This window comes from Delphinus delphis, chromosome 11, assembly GCF_949987515.2.
Source record: "Delphinus delphis chromosome 11, mDelDel1.2, whole genome shotgun sequence".
Lineage (NCBI taxonomy): Eukaryota > Metazoa > Chordata > Mammalia > Artiodactyla > Delphinidae > Delphinus > Delphinus delphis.
This window is the reverse complement of record NC_082693.1, coordinates 18,635,331-18,659,515: the sequence shown is the minus strand read 5'-3', so window position 1 is coordinate 18,659,515 and position 24,185 is coordinate 18,635,331.

Here is a 24,185-nt window from a genome sequence, read left to right as displayed (position 1 = left end):
GGCAGAGTTTGGGAGCATGGTTTAAGGTGTAAACTGACAAGATTAGCCCTTTAACATTATGGTTTAATAGACATGACCAGTCACCAATGTAACATTGAGCAAATTCCTGAGCAAAGATGAGTTAGAATAAGGGGCAACAATTATTAATATTTATTTAAGTCTAGGGAGAAAATTAAAAGAAAAAAATCATCATTCACATCAACGTTTGTTCAGAACATAGAGGCAATTACTACCCAACCACTGGAATGACAGCTGCATGGACTAATCGCTAAGAGAGGTCAGAATCCAGGTCTTAGATTTCAATTATGTCTCACTGACACTGTCATTTTATACTGAGTGGAGGGCATTGGCTTGAAATTATTACTAGGTTAAAGATTCATTCTAATACAAAAAAATTTTTCATGTAATTAACAAACTGTCCAATTTGAGCACTGATTTCTAAGACAGTTTCCTTCCATGACACCACATTCAAAGATCCATAAAGCAGCCTCTTTTTTTTTTTTTGGTATTTATTTCACATTCCTCCAGCAGATCCCACAGTGTTCAAAGGACTGACAACCAGAACTGGCACAGTGGTTTCCGCTATTTGCCTTGTATCTGAGGAGAAACAGGTTGTAAAGGACTAATCAAATACTGTCCTCACAAGAGCAGGAGCTGGAGATGCAGAGAAGGAAGGCACTTGCTGCCAGTCTCCAACTCCCCCTCTGCCGGCACTCATGCACCTGCAGTGACCCCCAAACCCCAGAGGCTGGACTCAACATGGAGAGAATCCAGTTAATATTTGTGAGTAGACGAAGTGTAATCTTCATAAAATATAAGAGCAATCTAGATTCATGCTCTTTAGTGGGGAAAATATCATTAGGATAATTGACTGATATACGACAAGCTGCAGCTGGTTTGCCTCCTGCTGGATCCTGGGTTTGCCCCATGCAGAGAAAACCCCAAGAACTCATTCAAATATGTCACTCATCCCTCTTGTGACAGCTTTCACTAAATAGTTGAAGTAGAGAGACTCTGAATGGTGCTTTTATTCTTTCCATCAAGTCATTCTATATTTGCAAAATCAAGTTATTTTCAAATGAATGGATGTTAACTTTTTACTAAAAGTCATGGAGAACTATAGCCTAGGAGGCATGTAACTTCCCTGGAATTAGTCTGATGACTGAAGGGGTGCCATGCAGCCCTTTTCACACCTGTTTAGATATGCTGTGAGCTCCTGGGAATAGAAAGGCCAGAGATGTGGAGGCAAACTCAGAATGTGGCGACCTGACGGAGAGGGCAAGACTATTACGGCTTTTAAAGGCATGCAGTTGACTATGCACATTAAGAGGATGAAAAAAAGGGAAGAGAGAAGAATGACAGTGGGGAACAGGAGACCCTGTGTGAATTCAGCTAAAATACTGAAGACTGCTCATGCCCCACTGAGACCTAAAATTTGGAAAACTAAATGCATTCATGGAGGAAGAGTGAAAAAATAATAATTCCATAGTGCATGACTAGGAGTGAGGAGCTGAAGTATGGGGACGAGCACAGGGTGCTGCAGTTCAGTGTGCTCACGCAAGCTGAATTGGAAGAGCTAAGCTAGGCGTGTCATTACAGCAGTGAAAACTTTTGTAAAATGTGCAATCCATCAGAGGCTGATACTTTTGTAAAATAAATTTTAAAGGAATTATTGGAATAACAATTCCATGCTTAAGTGCGGTGGCAATGCCAGACTGCTGATAACTTGTGAAATGCTTGCTCTTCAATTCTCTGCTATGCTCCTCCCAGACCAGTAACACAAAGTTCAAAACTGGGCACCAGTCTGTGGACCACATTTTGAAAAGCACTAGTTAACTCCACAGAACCTGATTCCTAAGGATGACACATGCAATGCATACTTCAGCTTGGCAAAAATAAGAGTCCATGGAATGACTTTTCAAAGGCAGAAATTCTGGGTTCCAGCTCCCCAGAAAAACCTGGATACTGACAACAGAGATATAACATTAAAGTCAGGGGAAGTTGATGGCACAGAAGATGAGGGCAGGTAGGAATTTGTTAAAACAGAAATGGTACCATGAAAAATAGTCTAGTGACACAAAGACGCCTTTAGAGGAGATAGAGAGAGCCAACAAGAAGCATAAATCATAGGTGAGTTAAGAGAAGAGTGCGCAACTTAGAAACAAATGACAATGAAAACACAACGACACAAAACCTATGGGATGCAGCAAAAGCAGTTCTAAGAGGGAGGGTTATAGCAATACAATCCTACCTGAAGAAACAAGAAACACCTCAAATAAACAACCTAACCTTACACCTAAATTATTTAGAGAAAGAATAAAAAACCCCGAAGTTAGCAGAAGGAAAGAAATCATAAAGATCAGATCAGAAATAAATGAAAAAGAAATGAAGAAATAATAGCAAAGATCAATAAAACAAAAAGCTGGTTTTTTGAGAAGATAAACAAAATTGATAAACCATTAGTCAGACTCATCAAGTAAAAAAGAGAGAAGACTCAAATCAATAGAATTAGAAATGAAAAAGGAGAAGTAACAACTAACACTGCAGAAATACAAAGGATCATGACAGATTACTACAAGCAACTATATGTCAATAAAATGGACAACCTGGAAGAAATGGACAAATTCTTAGAAAAGCACAACCTTCCAAGACCAAACCAGGAAAAAATAGAAAATATAAACAGACCAATCACAAGCAATGAAATTGAAACTGTGATTAAAAATCTTCCATCAAACAAAAGCCCAGGACCAGAGGGCTTCACAGGCGAATTCTATCAAACATTTAGAGAAGAGTTAACACCTATTCTTCTCAAACTCTTCCAAAATATAGCAGAGGGAGGAACACTCCCAAATGCATTCTACGAGGCCACCATCACCCTGATACCAAAACCAGACAAAGATGTCACAAAGAAAGAAAACTACAGGTCAATATCACTGATGACCATAGATGCAAAAATACTCAACAAAATACTAGCAAACAATCAAACAGCACATTAAAAGGATCATACACCATGATCAAGGGGGGTTTACCCCAGGAATGAAGGATTCTTCAATATACACAAATCCATCAATATGATACACCATATTAACAAATTGAGGGATAAAACCATATGATCATCTCAATAGATGCAGAAAAAGCTTTCGACAAAATTAAACACAAATTTATGAAAAAACTCTCCAGAAAGTAGGCATAGAGGGAACTTACCTCAACATAATAAAGGCATATATGACAAACCCACAGCCAACATCGTTCTCAATGGTGAAAAACTGAAACCATTTCCTCTAAGATCAGGAACATGATAAGGTTGTCCACTCTCACCACTATTATTCAATATAGTTTTGGAACTTTTAGCCACAGCACTCAGAGAAGAAAAAGAAATAAAAGAAATCCAAATCGGAAAAGAAGAAGTAAAACCGTCACTGTTTGCAGATGACATGATACTATACATAGAGAATCCTAAAGATGCTACCAGAAAACTACTAGAGCTAATCAATGAATTTGGTAAAGTAGCAGGATACAAAATTAATGCACAGAAATCTCTTGCATTCCTACACACTAATGATGAAAACCTGAGAGAGAAATTAAGGAAACACTCCCATTTACCACTGCAACAAAAAGAATAAAATACCTAGGAATAAACCTACCTAGGGAGACAAAAGACCTGTAGGCAGAAAACTATAAGATACTGATGAAAGAAAATAAAGATGATACAAACAGATGGAGAGATATACCATGTTCTTGGATTGGAAGAATCAATATTGTGAAAATGACTCTACTACCCAAAGCAATCTACAGATTCAGTGCAATCCCTATCAAACTACCAATGGCATTTTTCACAGAACTAGAACAAAAAAATTCACAATTTGAATGGAAACACAAAAGATCCCAAATAGCCAAAGCAATCTTGAGAAAGAAAAACAGAGCTGGAGGAATCAGAATCCCAGACTTCAGACTATACTGCAAAGCTACAGTCATCATGAAAGTATGGTACTGGCACAAAAACAGAAATATAGATCAGTGGAACAGGATAGAAAGCCCAGAGATAAACCCATGCACATATGGTCATCCTATTTTTGATAAAGGAAGCAAGAATATACAATGGACAAAATACAGCCTCTTCAATAACTAGTGCTGGGGAATATGGACAGCTACATGTAAAAGAATGAAATTAGGACTCTCCTTAACACCATACACAAAAATAAACTCAAAATAGATTAAATACCTAAATGTAAGGCCAGACACTATAAAACTCTTAGAGGAAACATAGGCAGAACACTCTATGACATAAATCACAGCAAGACCCTTTTTGACCCACCTCCTAGAGAAATTGAAATAAAAACAAAAATCAACAAATGGGACCTAATGAAACTTAGAAGCTTTTGCACAGCAAAGGAAAACATAAACAAGATGAAAAGACAACCCTCAGAATGGGAGAAAATATTTGCAAATGAAGCAACTGACAAAGGATTAACTTTGAAAATTTACAAGCAGCTCATGCAACTAAATACCAAAAAAACAAACAACCCAATCCAAAAATGGGCAGAAGACCTAAATACACATTTCTCCAAAGATATACAGATTGCCAACAAACACATGAAAGCATGCTCAACATCACTAATTATTAGAGAAATGCAAATCAAAACTACAGTGAGGTATCAGCTCACACCAGTCAGAATGGCCATTATCAAAAAATCTACAAAAAATAAATGCTGGAGAAGGTGTGGAGAAAAGCAAACTCTCTTGCACTGTTGGTGGGAATGTAAATTGATGCAGCCACTATGGAGAACAACATGGAGGTCCCTTAAAAACCTAAAAATAGAACTACCATATGACCCAGCAATCCCACTACTGGGCATATACCCTGAGAAAAACCATAATTCAAAAGGAGTCATGTACCACAATGTTCATTGCGGATCTATTTACAATAGCCAGGACATGGAAGCAACCTAAGTGTCCATCGACAGATGAATGGATAAAGAAGATGTGGCACATACATACAATGGAATATTACTCAGCCATAAAAAGAAACGAAACTGAGCTATTTGTAGTGAGGTGGATGGACTTGGAGTCTGTCTTACAGAGTGAAGTAAGGCAGAAAGAGAAAAACAAATACCGTATGCTAACACATATATATGGAATCTAAAAAAAAAAAAAGGTTCTGAAGAACCTAGGGGCAGGACAAGAATAAAGAGGCAGTCGTAGAGAATAGACTTGAGTACACGAGGAGGGGAAAGTGTAAGCTGAGATGAAGTGAGAGAGTGGCATGGACATATGTACACTACCAAATGTAAAATAGATAGCTAGTGGAAAGCAACAGCATAGCACAGGGAGATCAGCTTGGTGCTTTGTGACCACCTAGAGGGGTGGGATAGGGAGGGATGGGGGAGATGCAAGAGGAAGGAGATATGGGGACATATGTATATGTATAGCTGATTTACTTTGTTATAAAGCAGAAACTAACACACCATTGTAAAGCAATTATACTCCAATAAAGATGTTAGAAAAAAAAGAGAAGAGTGCCCATAACATCAACTGCAGAGGCAGGAGTTGGATGGCCCCTGAAACTTCCTGGGTGGTAGGTGGTAGTTTCGTCTAGTATCTACCTTGAAGCCATAGTCTGATCCCCACTGACTCAGAGCAGGGCTGCTCAAGGCTCTAGAGAAATGAGGACACCACCACTGAAACCTGCCAGGAGGCTGAGAAGAAGGCTCAGCTCATCACATTTACCCAGGAAGTTACCCATCATTGCCCTCTATTTTTCTGATGGCTGGAGACACATGTTGTCTCTTCATTTTATTTATGTATTTTGGAAGCTTTGCAGCTTCTCCGTTTATTAAATCTTCTTTCTGCCTCTTCCCAGAAGCTCCTCTTTAAGAACACATAACAGTTCAATGTGCAAATTAGTGTGGTTGATTTATAATTCATTTTGGAAGAGCAGCTTTTAAAAGGACAAAGGGAATTAAGCTGAGAGTTAAGCTTGATATGTACATGCCTCCCTCGGCTTTTGAATTAGATGTGTTTAATGGGAACGTGGACACTAGGGCTGTGGGTAGTGGATAAAATCTATTGGTCCTGCTGATACTAAACATTCCAACTGCCAGGGGAATTCATTTTGGAATACATAAATTGAATGTGCCTGGACAGGCTTTGAAGCACCATTGAAAAAGACCTGGCTCCTCCCTACCTTTATCAGGCCACCAGGTATCTCTTCTGTGAAAACACTGCTCTTTCTCCAAGAGAAGCTCAAATCCCAAAGCCCTTCATCATAGCCACCTGTGGAAAGTAATTTTGAAATTTTCATTGTAGTCCCTAGTTAGGACCAACATTCCTTCCAACACTGACAGGACCGGTGGTGTTTTCCACCTGGTTAGCAGGTGCTGTTCCCGCAGCCCCACTTGAGGAAGCTTTAGCCCCAGAAGGAGAACTAAAGGTGCTAGAAGGATTCCCAGAATTCAAAAAGTTGAGAGATGGAAGGAGTCTGCATTGCTCCCTCATCTACATCATTTTATGTAGTGTTAGGAAAATTACAAAAGCATACAAATTTTGAGCGAATTCTGTTAGGAGAGAGGGAATCAGGCTAGAGACAAGAAGGTGAAGGGAATGTCAAAAAAGTAACTTTAAAGGAAACCCTTTCAGCAATTCACCTTTGATTAGAGTAAAACCACTTCCAACTGTTATGCATGAAGCAGTTTCTGACAAACTAATCCATTTTATTTTTAAAAGTTTCAAAATTATTTTAAAAGACACAATCAGTATCTATGAGAAAAAAAAAAGTTTCTATTATAGAGAAATACTTTCATATCTTTAATTGAGAAAAATTGCCCCAGAGGATGATACCCTTGGTTCACACTGTCCAGGATTCTGAGTTTGATAGTGACCCCCAGGGACATGTCTGAAAAAGCTTGGGTGTGCTGTTTGAGGTCACCCTGAAAGGGAAGACTGGTCCCAGCTTCTCCAAGAAGCCTCAGTCATTGAGAAAAGCATGCACACCCTATTGGAGTCCACTACCATCTCTTGGTGTTTCATAAATTTACAAGATTGCTTTCTGCTCTGAGTAGTAATTCTGATTATTATCAGTTTACGTTTTTAATGTTTTAAGATTTAATAAACAAGTCAAATTTCTACCTTATGCATCCCTTTCCAAGATTTTCTAGATTTAAACCATGTTTCTTTAAAACTTTCAATTCTCCAAGATTTTTTTAGGTGTTTTTAATTTCTCCACACATGGCATCTGAATTCACATTGTAGTTGCCCTTTTATGGAACTTTTCTGGTTACAGTAATCAGAAATTAAATCTACAGTTTTACATTGTGACATATCTCTTATAAGCTGTATCGTTTCGAGCAATTCTACTTTTACAGAGTTGAGAACTCCCTCACACAGCTAGTTCCTCATTTCCTACAAGCAATCTTAATCTGCCTCCTGAGTACTTTACTTTCCAGTGTGTAAGAGAACACAGACACACACACACACCACTGCCCTGAACTCAGCAGTTTCACATATACTATCTCTTTTAATCCTGAAACATTACTGTCAGGCATATTTACCGTCCTAATTTTACAGTCAAGAAACTGAAGCTCTCTAAGAGGCAAAGCAAACTAACCAAAACTATACAACTAGTAAAAGGTATAGTCACAATGTTAAACCAGGTCTTCAGGTCTCTTCATATAATTTTCTTTTCTTTATTACATAAAGGAAACATGGACACTTTAATCAATAATTATAGAAAGATGTCATGACATCACTAGCTAAATCAAAAAACAGAATACTGCCAGGAGCTCAGTGAAGCTGTTCGTGTGACCTCCAATGATCACCCTCTTTTCTCTCTAAAGATAACCACCACCTTGATTCTCATATTGATAATTTTGTTTCTTTATAGTGTTATCAGCCCTGAATGCATCCCTAAACAACATAATTAAGAGCTATCTGTTTTTGAAATTTACAGGATTTTGAAATTTTGAAATTTACAGGAGCTATCTGTTTTTGAAATTTACACATAGCATGAATTATTTAAGTCTTGCTTTTCTTTCTAAATTTGTATATATGCTCCTCCCTATAGCTATAGTTTCTTCATTGGCATTGTTGTGTGATATTCCAATCTATGTAGAGCTGATGTTCAGGAACACCTCTGTCCATTGCAGTTATTTTCAGCCAGTGTCATTCTGATTGGGTCCACTTCTATTCTGGCTGGTTAGTGCCAAAGCCACAAGAGTTTGAACATCACTCTGACTGTATGTATATATCACAATACATTTATTCCATTCTAATGTTGAGAGACAGCAATCCCCCAGTTTTAGATGAATACTTACTATTATTTATTTCTGTTAAAAAGAGGCTTGAAAGGAAATACTTAACTTATCAGGGAAACTTTTTCTCTACCTATATTTAACTCTTTTTTTCTACCTATATATAATTTATATAACCTAAAGTTCACCAGTTTGAAGTGTGTATTTACAGAATTGTGCAAACACCACCACTATCTAATTCCAAAATATTTTTGACCATCCCCAAGAGAAGCCTTCTACCCATTAGCATTCACTCCCCACTCTCCCTTCCCCACCCTAGGCAACCAGAAATCTACTTTCTCCATGGATTTGCCTATCTGGACATTTCATATAAATGGCATCACATAATATGTGGTCTCCTGTGACGGACTTCTTTAACTTAGCATAATATTTCATTGTTCATCCATGTCATAGCATATGTTAGTATTTCATTACTTTTTATGACTAAATAATATTCCACTGTATGAATATACCACATTTTGTGTATACAGTCATCAGTTAATAGATATGCGGGTTGTTTCTGATTTTTGGATATTACAAATAATGCTATAAACATTTATATACAAGTTTTAATGTGTAGACATGTTTTCATTTCTCTTGGGTAGATATCTAGAAGTAGAATTGCTAGGTCATACAGTGACTTTGTTTAACATTTTGAGGAACTTCCAACTGTTTATCAAAGTGGATATACCATTTTTTACATTATCACCACCAACATATAAGGGTTTCAACATGTCTACATATTTGGAAATACCTGTTACTGTTTGTTTTTTTATTATAGCCATTTTAGCACATGTGAAGTATCTTAATGTGATTTTGAAATATTCATTTTTCTAATGATTAATCATGTCAATCATCTTTTTGTGAGCTTATTGGCCACTTGTACCTCTCTGGAGAAATGTCTATTCAAATTATTTGCCCATTTTAAACTTGTTTTCTTTGTCTTTTTATTATGGAGTTATAAGAGTTTTTATTTATTCTGGATAAAAGTCTCCTATTAGTTACATGATATGCGGATTGTCTTTTTGTTTTCTTGATGGTATTCCTTAAAGCACAAAAGTTTCTAACTTTGATAAAGTCAAAATTTTCAGTTTTTCTGTTATCACTTTTTTGGTGTCACATCTAAGAAATTATTACCTAATCCAAAATTATGAAGATATATTCCTGGGTTTTTGTCTAAGAGTTTTCTTGTTTTAGCTCTTATTTAGGTTCATGACCCATTTTGAATTAATTTTTAAGTCGGTGTGAGGTAGAAGTCCAAATTCATTATTTTGCATATAGATATCCAGTTCCCCCCAGAACCATTTGTTGAAAAGACTGTTTTTTCCCCATTGAATTATATTGGCCTTTTCTAAAATATTATGTAATGGTAAAGCTAAAAGTCAATAAAAATATTGTTTATGAGTGTGGTTGTTCTGTAAGACAGCTATAAAAATAGAAAAACCTTAATACACATATAGCATATATATTATGTTTTAATAGAATAAGTATACACATAGATGTGTACTATGTAAACTAAGATGATGACAAAGAAGTGCTGGTTAGAAATGCTATTTCCTGTGGTTGGGGCAGATGGTAGCACTATTGAGAAACTATTTGAAATACTAAAAGAAAATTTTCTTGTCAAAGCAAGAGGACCAGATTACAGAGAAAATGCAAGACATAAATAAATGGGGGAAGACAAGACCCCTACCTTTGGTGAGAGTTTAACAGCTAGAATTGATAGACCAAGACTTATCTCCACATAAGTCAGGCTACATCCAATTGAGGGGATACAAACTTTAAGTATGCCAACCCAAATGGATGGGGCTTACTGTCTCACTCGCCTCTGAGCCCAGGAAAACTGTACAGGCTTGTAATATTAACTATCAGAATCTGAATCCTTCAAACCAGCTAAAACAGGCATAAGCTCCCACCCCTTGCACAGCTTCATTTTCTGGTGTTAATTCTCTGAACAAACAGAACTGGGAAGAGGAATTGATGATCTTTCAAAGACTACTTTTGTCCCTGTTCCTTAAGTAGACTTGGTACAAAGCTCTCTTTTAAAACAGGGGAAAAAAAAGAACTTGAATTAGGATTTTTGAAATCCGAATGCAAAATAATCCCTAAGAGCATTGTATCACTCTTGTCTGCATTAAAATTCATCTGTTACTTGTGGACGCACTTAAACAGCCCTTTAAGATCTCTCTGTCATCTTGGGCTTCCCTGGTGGCACAGTGGTTAAGAATCCACCTGCCAATGCAGGGGACATGGGTTCAAGCCCTGGTCCGGGAAGATCCCACATGCCGCAGAGCAACTAAGCCCGTGCACCCCAACTACTGAGCCTGTGCTCTAGAGACCGTGAGCCACAGTTACTGAAGCCCACGTGCCTAGAGCCCGTGCTCTGCAACAAGAGAAGCCATCGCAATGAGAAGCCCACGCACCACAACAAAGAGTAGCCCCTGCTCTCAGCAACTAGAAAGCCCGGGCACAGCAACGAAGACCCAATGCAGCAAAAAAGTAAATAAAATAAAATTAATTAATTTTAAAAATAATATATATATAAAAAAATATCTCTCTGCCATCTATCTCCATCTACTTGGCTCTTCTAGTTTTACAGCTTCTGCAAAACATGAAGACTTCATGACTTTGGGATCCCAGTAAGGATTTTCATTAAGAATAGTTCTACTAATAATGAGACAAACTGATTGGACCCTGAATTGAGGAAGAGAAAACTATGAAGTGACTTTCTGGGGGACAGTTGGAAAAATTTTAAGAAGAACTATCTACTAGATAATTTTATTGTATCAATCTTAAAGTTCTTGATTGTGATCATTATTTTGTGCTTATGTAGGAGAATATTTTTGTTCTTAGGAGATAAATGCTAAAGTATTTAAGAGTGAAGGGTCATGATGTCTGTAACATACTTTAAGATGGTTCAGAAAAAATAAATCACACACACATGCACAAACGTACACACACACATACAGAGAAATGTAAAAAGTGTAGCAAATGTGCAAAATGTTTCATTTAGAATTGACATTGTTGTACATCTAAAATGGTCGAATATCAACAATTGTGTGTGATTCAACCTAACAGATTAAGAGTATATAACTGAATCTAAATCAGGTTTTCTCAACATTGGGACTATTGACATTGTTTTAATTCTTTATTGCAGGAGAAGGGTGATCTGTGAATCTGTGAAGGATGTTTTAGTAACATCTCTGGCCTCTGCCTTCCAGATGCCAGCAACACCCTCAATCATCCAATCAAAAATGTCTCTAGACATTGCCAGATGTCCCCTGGGGGCAAAATCTCCCCTAGTTGAGAACCACTGATCTAGAGAAATATGCAAGAATGTATAGACAAAAGGTACTTTTCTTTCAACTTTTTGGTAGATTAAATTTTTTGCAAAATTAAAAAGTTAGAAAAATAATAGATAAAATAATATATGTGATTTATATATGTGATTTATATATTAATAGTGCTATTAATTATTGATTAATTAATAATTTATAAAACTGGTTCTGTCACCAAATTTTGATGAATTTTGTTTTTCACACTTTTAAAACACCAAAGCCCTTAAGAACTTAATTCATAGACTCCTCTAATACTTTCGCTTGACTCCATACCTGAAGCAGAAACATTTCATTGTGCCCCTATTCACCTGAGCTATAGAGAACACGATAGAACAGAAAGGGAATTAACATTGACTGAACACCTACACATGGCAGGTGTCACTTTATATCATTTATTAAAATTATTGTGAGAGGCAATTCCATTTGTATAGATGAGGAAAAAAATTCAGAGAACCTGATCATGGTGACATGACTTGTAAGAAAGTAAGAACTGGAGTACAAGACTGAAACCAACTCTAAAGTTCACATTGTTTCACTATACAAAGGAAATTTGCTGGCCCCTGGCCTGTCTCTGTTACAATAATAACACAAATGCCTATTACATTCAAACAAGTTTAAACTAAATATTGGACATTCTATTTTTAAATTTCTTGAACTACTCTACTTCATGGTTGAGTCAACTCTTCTTTTGTCTCTCTGTGCCCCCTCATCTCTCTTTCTTTCTTGGCTCTTCTTTTACTGCCACATTCCTCTTGATTTTTTTCATGTAAGCCTATTCTCTCTGTCTCTCCCCACTCCAACTTGTTTGGCTTTTTCTCCTATTGACCACACTCTCAGGGAATTATCTTCTGCACTTTCCATCCAACAAATGCAGGCTAAAAAAATAATTTTCCTTAAGAGGAATGCTGGTGGTAGTTGCTAAAACTTTCTTACCTTCCTACATCTGGAAGTTCTCTAACACCTTTTCTTTCAACTTCTCTGTAGATTTAAAACTTTTCTAAATAAAATGCTAAAAAAAACATAATGCCTTGCACATAACAAGCACTTAATAAACATTAGACGCTGCACCATTGTTGTTCTTATGTAAGAGTAGCCAAGTTTCCACCAGGAGTTTCTTCAAACATAAAGAAAAGCAAATACAATTCACTTCTGGTAATTGTACAACTAAGCTTTCAATTTGATTTGGAATACCTTTCATTAGCTAATATTTGGTATAGTAACTTTTCCACTTGGAAACTGGTTTATTCTTTGGAATCTACTACCATAATGTAAGACTAAAGTTTTAAAAGTATCTGTTCATTGGAGATAAAAGACCATGCTTTAGAAAATGTTTTTTTCCTCTCTTCCACTATTTTTGAGTCACTCACATCACCCAACCTGCCCCTTCTCCATCCCCATTCTTTCTCACACAGTTTATTTTCCTTACATTTACCAATACATTGACAAGAGGAAGAGAGGGTTCCATTTTGAGGTAAAAGAAATACTGTCGATCTTGTATCTCAACTTTCTTTTCCAGGCAATCTAAAATTTGTATAAAATCTTCTCATCGTCATATATGGGTCCACTAGGATGCACTAGAGGTGCCAAAGCGGTATTTCTTTCTAATGGGTATGTACACACAGAGTAGAAAAGGCAGAAGAGGGTCTTAAATGAAAAGGTAGTACTGAAGCTTGGGAGGGGTTGGAAAGAGATGAGGGAGTGGAAGCAGAGAAGGAAGAACATGCAAGAGAATTGGGCTTGTAAGAAGAACCAGACTAAGAATTGGGGGACAAGGGTGTGCAATACAGGAAGTGTTCAGAAGCATGAAAAAAATCCCTTCTTCCATTGTTGTACTTGGAAGGAGTGCTTTGTTCGCTTTCTCATGTATGGAAGACCCTAACTCAAATAGATCTCAAATAAACAACATGTTTTTACTTTGTGCCATGGTGTCCCCAGGTGTTTGTAAGCATCTTTTGCAGATCACAAAACTGCAGGTCCAGAGTCTCCTCCCAGACTCTGATGATTCAAAGCAAGAACAAACAGTTGGAATTTCTGTCAAATTGGCAGGCTGGAGGGGAAATAAGTTGGAGTCATGGAGACATTTACTTGCCCGAAAATCATTCACAGTTTAAAGGAAAGAACACAGTAGAACTGCATCCTCACCATGTTCTCACTGAGTACCATGAGAGAATTCGCTGAACTTCAGGTTACTTGGGCTCTGAGTAAAATGGAAATAATAAGAATACAAACATCAAGATTTTCTGTGAAGCACAAATAACAGAAAGGTATACAAGTGTTTTGTAAGCTTTAAAATATTATAAATAATTGATTATCATTGCATGTACACCATCTGTTAGGCCTGAGCACAAGGCAGATGTGCTGCTCTATTTCCCCTCAAGCAGAATTCCTCTACATTCCTGCCTGAGTGAAATTTTCATACTTCATAGTTGTTCTGAACATCACCAAGAGAAAGATGAAGAAGAGGAAGAAAATAAATCGTTGAATGCCAAGAACATCCACATAGTACACAGCCATTCTCTTTAAACAAGGAGAAAACAGCATTTTACTACTCAAAGCTCTAGGCAGTTTCCCTCTTTAGGGAAAGATAAGTGAGCTGTAAAGTATCTGCCCTGGCAACAAATTCATGAATCACAATTACCTGTTTCTTTTGGATATTGGATCTGCTAATTACCCACCAAAGTTTAGATTGGACAGCTGCTACCTGACATCATTTGGTATCCAATATGGAATGATTTTGGCAGAGAAATGGTTTCTCTTTTCCCAACAGGAAAATGGAAAATGAATTGGAAGACTTTACTAATAATTAGTAAAAACATTAAAAAAAAACAAACCCATAGCTCTAGGTGTTTGAACCTTGGATTAACTGTTGAGAGTTAAATCACTGGTTAAGGAAAAGTGATACTATATAAGTTGATGATCTGTTGAAAGTAGATTAAAAATGGGAACTGACCAGTGAGGACTAGAAATGCTACTAGATTAAAAGAATAACATGTATTTTAAAATCTGTATTTAATTTTGGCTTGTATTATGAGAGGAGAAATCTGGAACTTGGGTGTTGGTGTTGAAATTACCAGTAGCATCTGTTCATCCTTGGTTTTACCCCTTGAATCAGAGGAAAACTACATTGTATTACAGATCTCTGGGTAAAACAGTAGAATGAAAACATGGCATGTTCCATTTAATCTGCAAGTGGAAAATAATGCTGTAATAATTTTCTAATTTTAGTTTTAGGTTCTATTCCTAGCCACTAATTAAAATGATTAATAAATGCTTTCATTTTCTATATAATTCATCATTTATGATTTATGGAAGTATCAAATATAAAAGCTAAGTTTTCTATTTCTGTTTTTACTCAAGAAATTAACAACTAGGAAATGCTAAGTAACTTGGAGTTAAGAGTCAGCAAATGTCCAATAAGCTGTGTAGAAATCAGCCTGCTTAATTTTTTTTTAATCCTGAAAATGTTCAGCACAAATAAATCTAATAAACCAACTAAAGCAAAAGGGAAGTGGGAGAGTTTACAAAACAACTGGGAAAGAATACTCAAGGTGTGTGTCAGTTATGAAATTTCACTTATCGTTAGTAGAAAAGATTGATTTTCTTTAACAGAAAAGGGGAGTCTTGCCCATGGATGCCCAAACAACCAGTTGATTTAGACCCTAATAGTTAATCCTCTGCATGAAAAAAGCAGCAAACTTTTTGTTGCAATAGCTTATCAACAGAAAGACAACTGAATAAAGACAAAGTAGAAGATACAACAGTAATGATGTTCCAGCACCTGTATACAAACTAGCAAAACAACTAAAACATCAGGGCAAGATTTTCTACTTCTTCTTTCCTCCCTCCCTTCCTTCTTTTCCTCCTTTCTTCCTAACTTCTTCATTTCACTACTTTCTTTCCTCCTTCTAATTTTGACATTTTAAAAGTTAATTTTACAGGGTTTTTTTTAATTTCAAGGAACAGTTTCCAACCAATTATAGAATTTTAGTGCTTTAGTATTTAAGTAGTCCCTCTCCATCATTTCATAAGTGAAGAAACTAAGGGCTAGAGGGGGTCCCATTCTGTAGTGAAAGAATATATCATTACTGTTGCATCTTCTGCTTTGTCTTTATTCAGTTGTCTTTCTGTTGATAAGCTATTGCAACAAAGTTTGCTTCTTTTTTCATGCAATGGATTAACTATTAGGGTCTCAATCAACTGGTTGTTTGGGCATCCATGGGCAAGACTCCCCTTTTCTGTTAAAGGAAATCATTTTCCACTAATGATAAGAGAAATTTCATAACTGACATGCACCTTGAGTATTCTTTCACAATCGTTTTGTAAACTCTCCCACCTCCATTCTGCTTTAGGTGGTTTATCTGATTTATTTATACTAAATATTGTCAGGATTAAAAATACTCGCTTGCAGACTTCCCTGGTGGTCCAGTGGGTAAGACTACACACTCCCAATGCAGGGGGCCCGGGTTCCATCCCTGGTCAGGGAACTAGATACCACATGTGTGCTGTAACTCAGAGTCTGTGTGCCGCAACTAAGAACCCACATGCCACAACTAAAGATCCCACATGTTGCAACAAAGATCCCATGTGCCGCAACTAAGACCCGGAGCAGCCTAAATAAATAAATAAATAAATAAATAAATAAATATTTTTTAAAAAACTAGCTTGTTGCAGAGCAATGATGAATACATGTGATAATTACTGCTGGGTTGTTTTTATTTTTAGAAACATTCTTATATGTAGGTATATAAATTTTAAACTTTCTTGGCCATTTTCCAGCATTTATGCTTTTTTCTAAAAGAATCAACAATACAAGGATGTTTAAAGTAAAGACTAATCCTCTCTCCTCCCCACCTCACTCTACTATCCATTCCACCTACCTCAGGTGTCCAATGTTAATAGACTTGTACTGACTCCTTGGTAATATATATACACACAACATAACTATACATATATAGGCTATTTGTTTGTATCTTCTCTGTTTTTTCCCAATATTGACTTATAACATATATACTTTGTAGTCTTCTCTCTGCTGTTTTATTTTTTTCATGTGTCAGCATACATGGACAGCCCTACAAGAATGTATGTGTCCATATATTTTTGCAGTTTATACATATGCATAAATACATAATTTTACATTATGCATTGAAATACGTGTTGGGGAGTTTCAAAGCAATATTGCTTTTCTCTCTATATTTTTTTGTTGTTTGCCTGTTATCACTCCCTCTCTTCCTTGAGGCTATTCATTTAAACACACACACACACACACAAACAAAATCTGTTCTGTGAGCTTCTACTTTTTCTTTCTTTCTTTTTTTAATTTTTCCATTTTTTTTATACAGCAGGTTCTTATTAGTCATCAGTTTTATACACATCAGTGTGTACATGTCAATCCCAATTGCCCAATTCAGCACAGCACCACACCCACCCACTGCAGCTATCCCCCCTTGGTGTCCATAGGTTTGTTCTCTACATCTGTGTCTCAATTTCTGCCCTGCAAACCAGTTCATCTGTACCATTTTTCTAGGTTCCACATATATGTGTTAATATATTTGTTTTCTCTTTCTTACTTCACTCTGTATGACAGTCTCTAGATCCATCCATGTCTTAACAAATGACCCAATTTCATTCCTTTTTATGGCTGAGTAATATTCCATTGTATATATGTACCACATCTTCTTTATCCATTCATCTGTCGATCAGAATTTAGGTTGCTTCCATGACCTGGCTATTGTAAATAGTGCTGCAATGAACATTGGGGGTCACGTGTCTTTTTGAATTGTGGTTTTCTCTGGGTATATGCCCAGGAGTGGGATTGCTGGATCATATGGTAATTCTATTTTTAGTTTTTTTAAGGAACCTCCATACTGTTCTCCATAGTGGCTGTAACAATTTACATTCCACCAACAGTGCAAGAGGATTCTCTTTTCTCCACACCCTCTCCAGCATTTGTTGTTTGTAGATTTTCTGATGAAGCCCATTCTAACTGCTGTGAGGTGATACCTCATTGTAGTTTTGATTTGCATTTCTCTAATGATTAGTGATGTTGAGCGCTTTTCATGTGCTTCTTGGCCATCTGTATGTCTTCTTTGGAGAAATGTCTATTTAGGTCTTCTGCCCATTTTTGGATTGGGTTGTTTGTTTTTGTAATATCGAGCTGCATGAACTGTTTATATATTTTGGAGATTAATCCTTTGTCCGTTGATTCGTTTGAAAAGATTTTCTCCCATTCTGAGGGTTGTCTTATCTTGTTTATGGTTTCTTTTGCTGCGAAAAAGCTTTGAAGTTTCATTAGGTCCCATGTGTTTATTTTTGTTTTTATTTCCATTACTCTAGGAGGTGGGTCAAAAAATTTCTCGCTGTGATTTATGTCAAAGAGTGTTCTTCCTAGGTTTTCCTCTAAGAGTTTTATAGTGTCTGGTCTTACATTTAGGTCTCTAATCCATTTTGAGTTTATTTTTCTGTATAGAGTTAGGGAGTGTTTAATTTCATTCTTTTACATGCAGCTGTCCAGTTTTCCCAGCACCACTTATTGAAGAGACTGTTTTTCCTCCATTGTATATCCTTGTCTCCTTTGTCATAGATTAGTGGATCATATGTGCATGGGTTTACCTCTGGGCTTTCTATCTGTTCCATTGATCTATGTCTCTGTTTTTGTGCCAGTACCATATTGTCTTGATTACTATAACTTTGTAGCATAGTCTGAAGTCAGGGAGTCTGATTCCTCCAGCTCCTTTTTTTTCCCTCAAGACTGCTTTGGCTATTTGGGGTTCTTTGTGTCTCCATACAAATTTTAAGATTTTTTGTTCTAGTTCCATAAAAAATGCCATTGATTTGATAGGGATTGCACTGAATCTGTAGATTGCTTTGGGTAGTAGAGTCATTTTCACAATATTGATTCTTCCAATTCAAGAACATGGTATATCTGTCCATCTGTTTGTATCATCTTTAATTTCTTTCATCAGTGTCTTATAGTTTTCTGCACACAGGTCTTTTGTCTCCTTAGGTAGGTTTATTCCTAGGTATTTTATTCTTTTTGTTGCAGTGGTAAATGGGAGTGTTTCCTTAATTTCTCTTTCAGATTTTTTCATCATTAGTGTATAGGAATGCAAGAGATTTCTGTGCATTAATTTTGTATCCTGCAGCTTTACCAAATTCATTGATTAGCTCTAGTAGTTTTCTGGTGGCATTTTAAGGATTCTCTATGTATAGTATCATGTCATCTGCAAACAGTGACAGTTTTACTTCTTCTTTTCCAACTTGTATTCCTTTTATTTCTTTTCTTCTCTGATTGCCAAGGCTAGGACTTCCAAAACTATGTTGAATAATACTGGTGAGAGTGGACAGCCTTCTCTTGTTCCTGGTCTTAGAGGAAATGCTTTCAGGTTTTCACCACTGAGAATGATGTTTGCTGTGGGTTTGTCATATATGGCCTTTATTATGTTGAGGTAGGTTCCCTCTATGCCCACTTTCTGGAGAGTTTTTATCATAAATCGGTGTTGAATTTTGTCAAAAGCTTTTTCTGCATCTATTGAGATGATCATATGGTTTTTCGTCTTTAATTTGTTAATATGGTGTATCACATTCATTGATTTGCATATATTGAAGAACCATTGCATCCCTGGGATAAATCCCACTTGATCATGGTGTATGATCCTTTTAATGTGTTGTTGGATTCTGTTTGCTAGTATTTTGTTGAGGATTTTTGTATTTATATTCATCAGTGATACTGGTCTGTAATTTTCTTTTTTTGTAGTAATTTGGCTGGTTTTGGTATCAGGGTGATGGTTGCCTCATAGAATGGGTTTGGGAGTGTTCCTTCCTCCACAATTTTTTGGAAGAGTTTGAGAAGGATGGGTGTTAGCTCTTCTCTAAATGTTTGATAGAATTCACCTGTGAAGCCATCTGGTTCTGGACTCTTGTTTGTTGGAAGATTTTTAATCACAGTTTCAATTTCATTGATTGGTCTGTTCATATTTTCTATTTCTTCCTGGTTCAGTCTTGGAAGGTTATACCTTTCTAAGAATTTGTCTATCCCTTCCAGGTTGTCCATTTTATGGGCATAGAGTTGCTTGTAGTAGTCTCTTAGGATGCTTTGTATTTCTGCAGTGTCTGTTGTAACTTCTTCTTTTTCATTTCTAATTTTATTGATTTGAGTCATCTCCTACTTTTTCTTGATGAGTCTGGCTAATGGTTTATCAATTTTGTTTATCTTCTCAAATAAACAGCTTTTAGTTTTATTGTCTTTGCTATTGTTTTGTTTCTATCTCATTTATTTCTTATCTGATCTTTATGATTTCTTTCCTTCTGCTAACTTTGGGTTTTGTGTTTTCTTCTTTCTGTAGTTCCTTTAGGTGTAAGGTTAGATTATTTATTTGATATTTTTCTTGTTTCTTGAGGTAGGCTTGTATAGCTATAAATTTCTCTCTTAAAACCTCTTTTGCTGCATCCCATAGGTTTTCAATTGTCGTGTTTTCATTGTCATTTGTCTCTAGGTATTTTTTGATTTCCTCTTTGATTTCTTCAGTGATCTCTTGGTTATTTAGTAACATAGTGTTTAGCCTCCATGTGTTTGTGTTTTTTATATTTTTTCCCCTGCAATTCATTTCTAATCTCATAGTGTTCTGGTCAGAAAAGATGCTTAATATGATTTCAATTTTCTTAAATTTCCTGAGGCTTGATTTGTGACCCAAGATGTGATCTATCCTGGAGAATGTTCCATGCATACTTGAGAAGAAAGTGTAATCTGCTGTTTTTATATGGAATGTCCTATAAATATCAATTAAATCTATCTGGTCTATTGTGTCATTTAAAGCTTCTGTTTCCTTACTTATTTTCATTTTGGATGATCTGTCCATTGGTGTAAGTGAGGTGTTAAGTCCCCCACTATTATTGTGTTACTGTCGATCTCCTTTGTTACAGCTGTTAGCAGTTGCCTTATGTATTGAGGTGCTCCTGGTGCATATATAGTTATAATTATTATATCCATCTTGGATTGATCCCTTGATCATTATGTAAGTCCTTCCTTGTCTCTTATAACATTCTTTATTTTAAAGTCTATTTTATCTGATATGAGTATTGCTACTCCAGCTTTCTTTTGATTTCCATTTGCATGGAATATCTTTTTCCATCCCCTCACTTTCAGTCTGTATGTGTCCCTCGGTCTGAAGTAGGTCTCTTGTAGACAGCGTATATATGGTTCTTGTTTTTGTATCCATTCAGCAAGACTGTGTCTTTTGATTGGAGTATTTAATCCATTCACGTTTAAGGTAATTATCGATATGTATGTTCCTATGACCATTTTCTTAACTGTTTTGGGTTTGTTTTTGTAGGTCCTTTTCTTCTCTTGTGTTTCCCACTTAGAGAAGTTGCTTTAGCATTTGTTGTAGAGCTGGTTTGGTAGTGCTGAATTCTCTTAGCTTTTGCTTGTCTGTAAAGCTTTTGATTTCTCAATCGAATCTGAATGAGGTCCTTGCCAGGTAATCTTGGTTATAGGTTTTTCCCTTTCATCACTTTAAGTATATCATGCCACTCCCTTCTGGCTTGCAGAGTTTCTGCTGAGAAATCAGCTGTTAACCTTACGGGAGTTCCCTTGTATGTTATTTGTCATTTTTCCCTTGCTGCTTTCAATAATTTGTCTTTAATTGTTGCTGATTTGATTACTATGTGTCTCGGCGTTTTTCTCCTTGGGTTTATCCTGTATGGGACTCACTGTGCTTCCTGGACTTGGGTGGCTATTTCCTTTCCCATGTTAGGGAAGTTTTCAACTATAATCTCTTCAAATATATTCTCTGGTCCTTTCTCTCTCTCTTCTCCTTCTGGGACCCCTATAATGCGAATGTTGTTGCGTTTAATGTTGTCCCAGAGGTCTCTTAGGCTGTCTTCATTTCTTTTCATTCTTTTTTCTTTATTCTCTTCCCCAGCAGTGAATTCCACCATTCTGTCTTCCAAGTCACTTATCCGTTCTTCTGCCTCAGTTATTCTGCTATTGATTCCTTCTAGTGTAGTTTTCATTGCAGTTATTGTATTGTTCATCTCTGTTTTTTTGTTCTTTAATTCTTCTAGGTCTTTGTTAAATATTTCTTGCATCTTCTCGATCTTTGCCTCTATTGTTTTTCCGAGGTCCTGGATCATCCTCACTATCATTATTCTAAATTCTTTTTCTGGAAGGTTGCCTATATTCACTTCACTTAGTTGTCTTTCTGGGGTTTTATCTTGTTCCTTCATCTGGTACAAAGTCCTCTGCCTTTTCATCTTGTCTATCTTTCTGTGAATGTGGTTTGTTCCACAGGCTGCGGGATCGTAGTTCTTCTTGCTTCTGCTGTCTGCCCTCTCACAGTTGTTTCAACTACAAGCATACCTCAGAGATATTGCAGGTTAGGTTCTGCTGCAGGTTAGACCACTGCTAGTTTTGTAGGGTCTCCTGCAGAGGTGGGGGGTGGCTGTGGCTCACTGCGGGAACAAGGGCCCTGGCAGCAGTTCTAGGAAGTACTCCTTGGCATGAGCCCTCCCAGAGTCTCGAGCTCCTACTTTTTATAATCATATAATATTGTTAAAAAACAAAATTCAACCAAGTAAATTTGAAGATCTAAATGGATTTATTAAGCGATTCATGTATCGGGTAGCAACCCAACTAGCAACTAGAAGGGTGCTCTGAGGGGCTGTACAAAATGGAAGGCCTCTACAGGCAGAAGGAAGGTAGGGCAAGGTAGTTGGTGGCAAAAAGAAAAGAAAAAATTGTTTCAGGCCAGGAAATCTTCTTTTGGCGGGCGGGGGCGGGGGAGGGGGAACAGCAGGGGTCTTATTACGCAGATTGTCTCTCTAGTGTTGATCAGGAAATTTCAGATTGTCTGTTTAAAGGTCACATTCCTGGGAGAGGTTGAAACTGCAATTAAGTCTTTGCTTGCTGTCATGGGGACAAATGACTCCATTTGGAGATTGTTGTTTTTTTTTAACAGTATAACCATACATACACACAAAATGGCTAGCATCCTTTTCTCTCTTCTCCCATCACAGAAACACACACACACACAAACACATGCACAAGCACACATTCAGTTAACCAGGAAATCACTCATCTTGATACTCCAGTATTAAAGTATAATTTTCAAAAAACTGAAAGCAGGACTTCCTTACAAATTTTGAATGAACACATATCAAAGATTTATTTAATTCATGAATGAGGGAACCAGCAAGATAGTAAAGCTGCTTCAAAGATAGAATTCAAGAAATAGAAGTTTGTACAGTCAGGGAGGAGTATTAAACAAATTTCCTAAGTGTTAATGAAAAAATTAATCAATAGTCAATCTAAGAAAGAAATGGAAATTTTTATTTGAGCCAACCTGAGGATTTAAGCCCAGGAGACAGTTTTTCGGAAAGCTCTGAGGACTGTTCCACTATCAAAACAGTTACATAATTTTTTGAGCCAAAGGGTTATACATCAAATGATGTATTATTGATAGTTTACATAATTCAGATCTACACATACAAAGCGAGTAGTGGGTCATGGGTCATCGTGGCCTCTTGCAAGATTAAGAAGGAAAGTTACCCCTAAGGAGTTATGACCCTTTACGTGATTAAAAAGAAATGTTATCTCCTAAGGCGGTCTGGTTAATGCAGATGCACAATACACACTAAAGGGGAGGGAGGAGGTCCAAACGGGCAGAGAAAATTTTAGTTTAAATGTCCTTATCTTGCCATAAAATATGAATCTGATTTTATCATTGAGTTAGAGACAAGACCAGCCAGGCAATAAAACCATAACCTTTGGTGTCTCCTCTACCTGGCAGAAATAATCTTCTTCTAATGGACCAAAATTTGCAAGTTAACAGGTAACTTTCACAGTGTCAGTGTCCTAATCAATAGTAAATGGCAAGCAAAACAAAAGTACATCTCCTTGTCTGAGACTATTAGGCAATGCTTCAGTGTGACACTGAAAGGACATGCAATCATCCTTTTGCCTTCCTTCCTGGTCTTGAATCATTTTTCTTAACACCAAACTGAAACCAATAGACTATGGAACTGTGCCAAGCTTGAGTCACACCCTAAGAAAATGTAGAGATTCCCCTGGATGACCACTTCATGTTGTTCCTCCTCCTGTTAGTCAGGATGACACCACCAGACCTGTCTTTTGGGCCACTTAATTATATAAAAGCCAAATCCTTGATGGTTCCCATTAAGACTATGGGCTCTTCTGTCATCTTTAGCGGACATGAAAAGTAACTGCTCTAAATCTTTCACATATAAAGATTTCACATAACTGATGTATTTATTATTACTGCAAATAAATTTAATAGTTGTAATGATCTAAAAAATTAGGGTTAATTAGCACTTCTCATTGACCAACGTAAAAGAACTTTCTGGTATGGGGCTTATATTTCTGGTAAGTTGCACTAGCTTTTTTTTTTTTTTTTTTAGCAAGGAATGAATGTTCAGACTCCTTTAATGTATAAATTTAATAATTTTGCTTTTCTTCTCTTTCTTATGTACTGTAGAAGGATGGAATCGAACATTTCTTCTCAGCTCTCTGCCTCTATCTCTGAAGAGAGGTAGTTTTTAGGTTGCT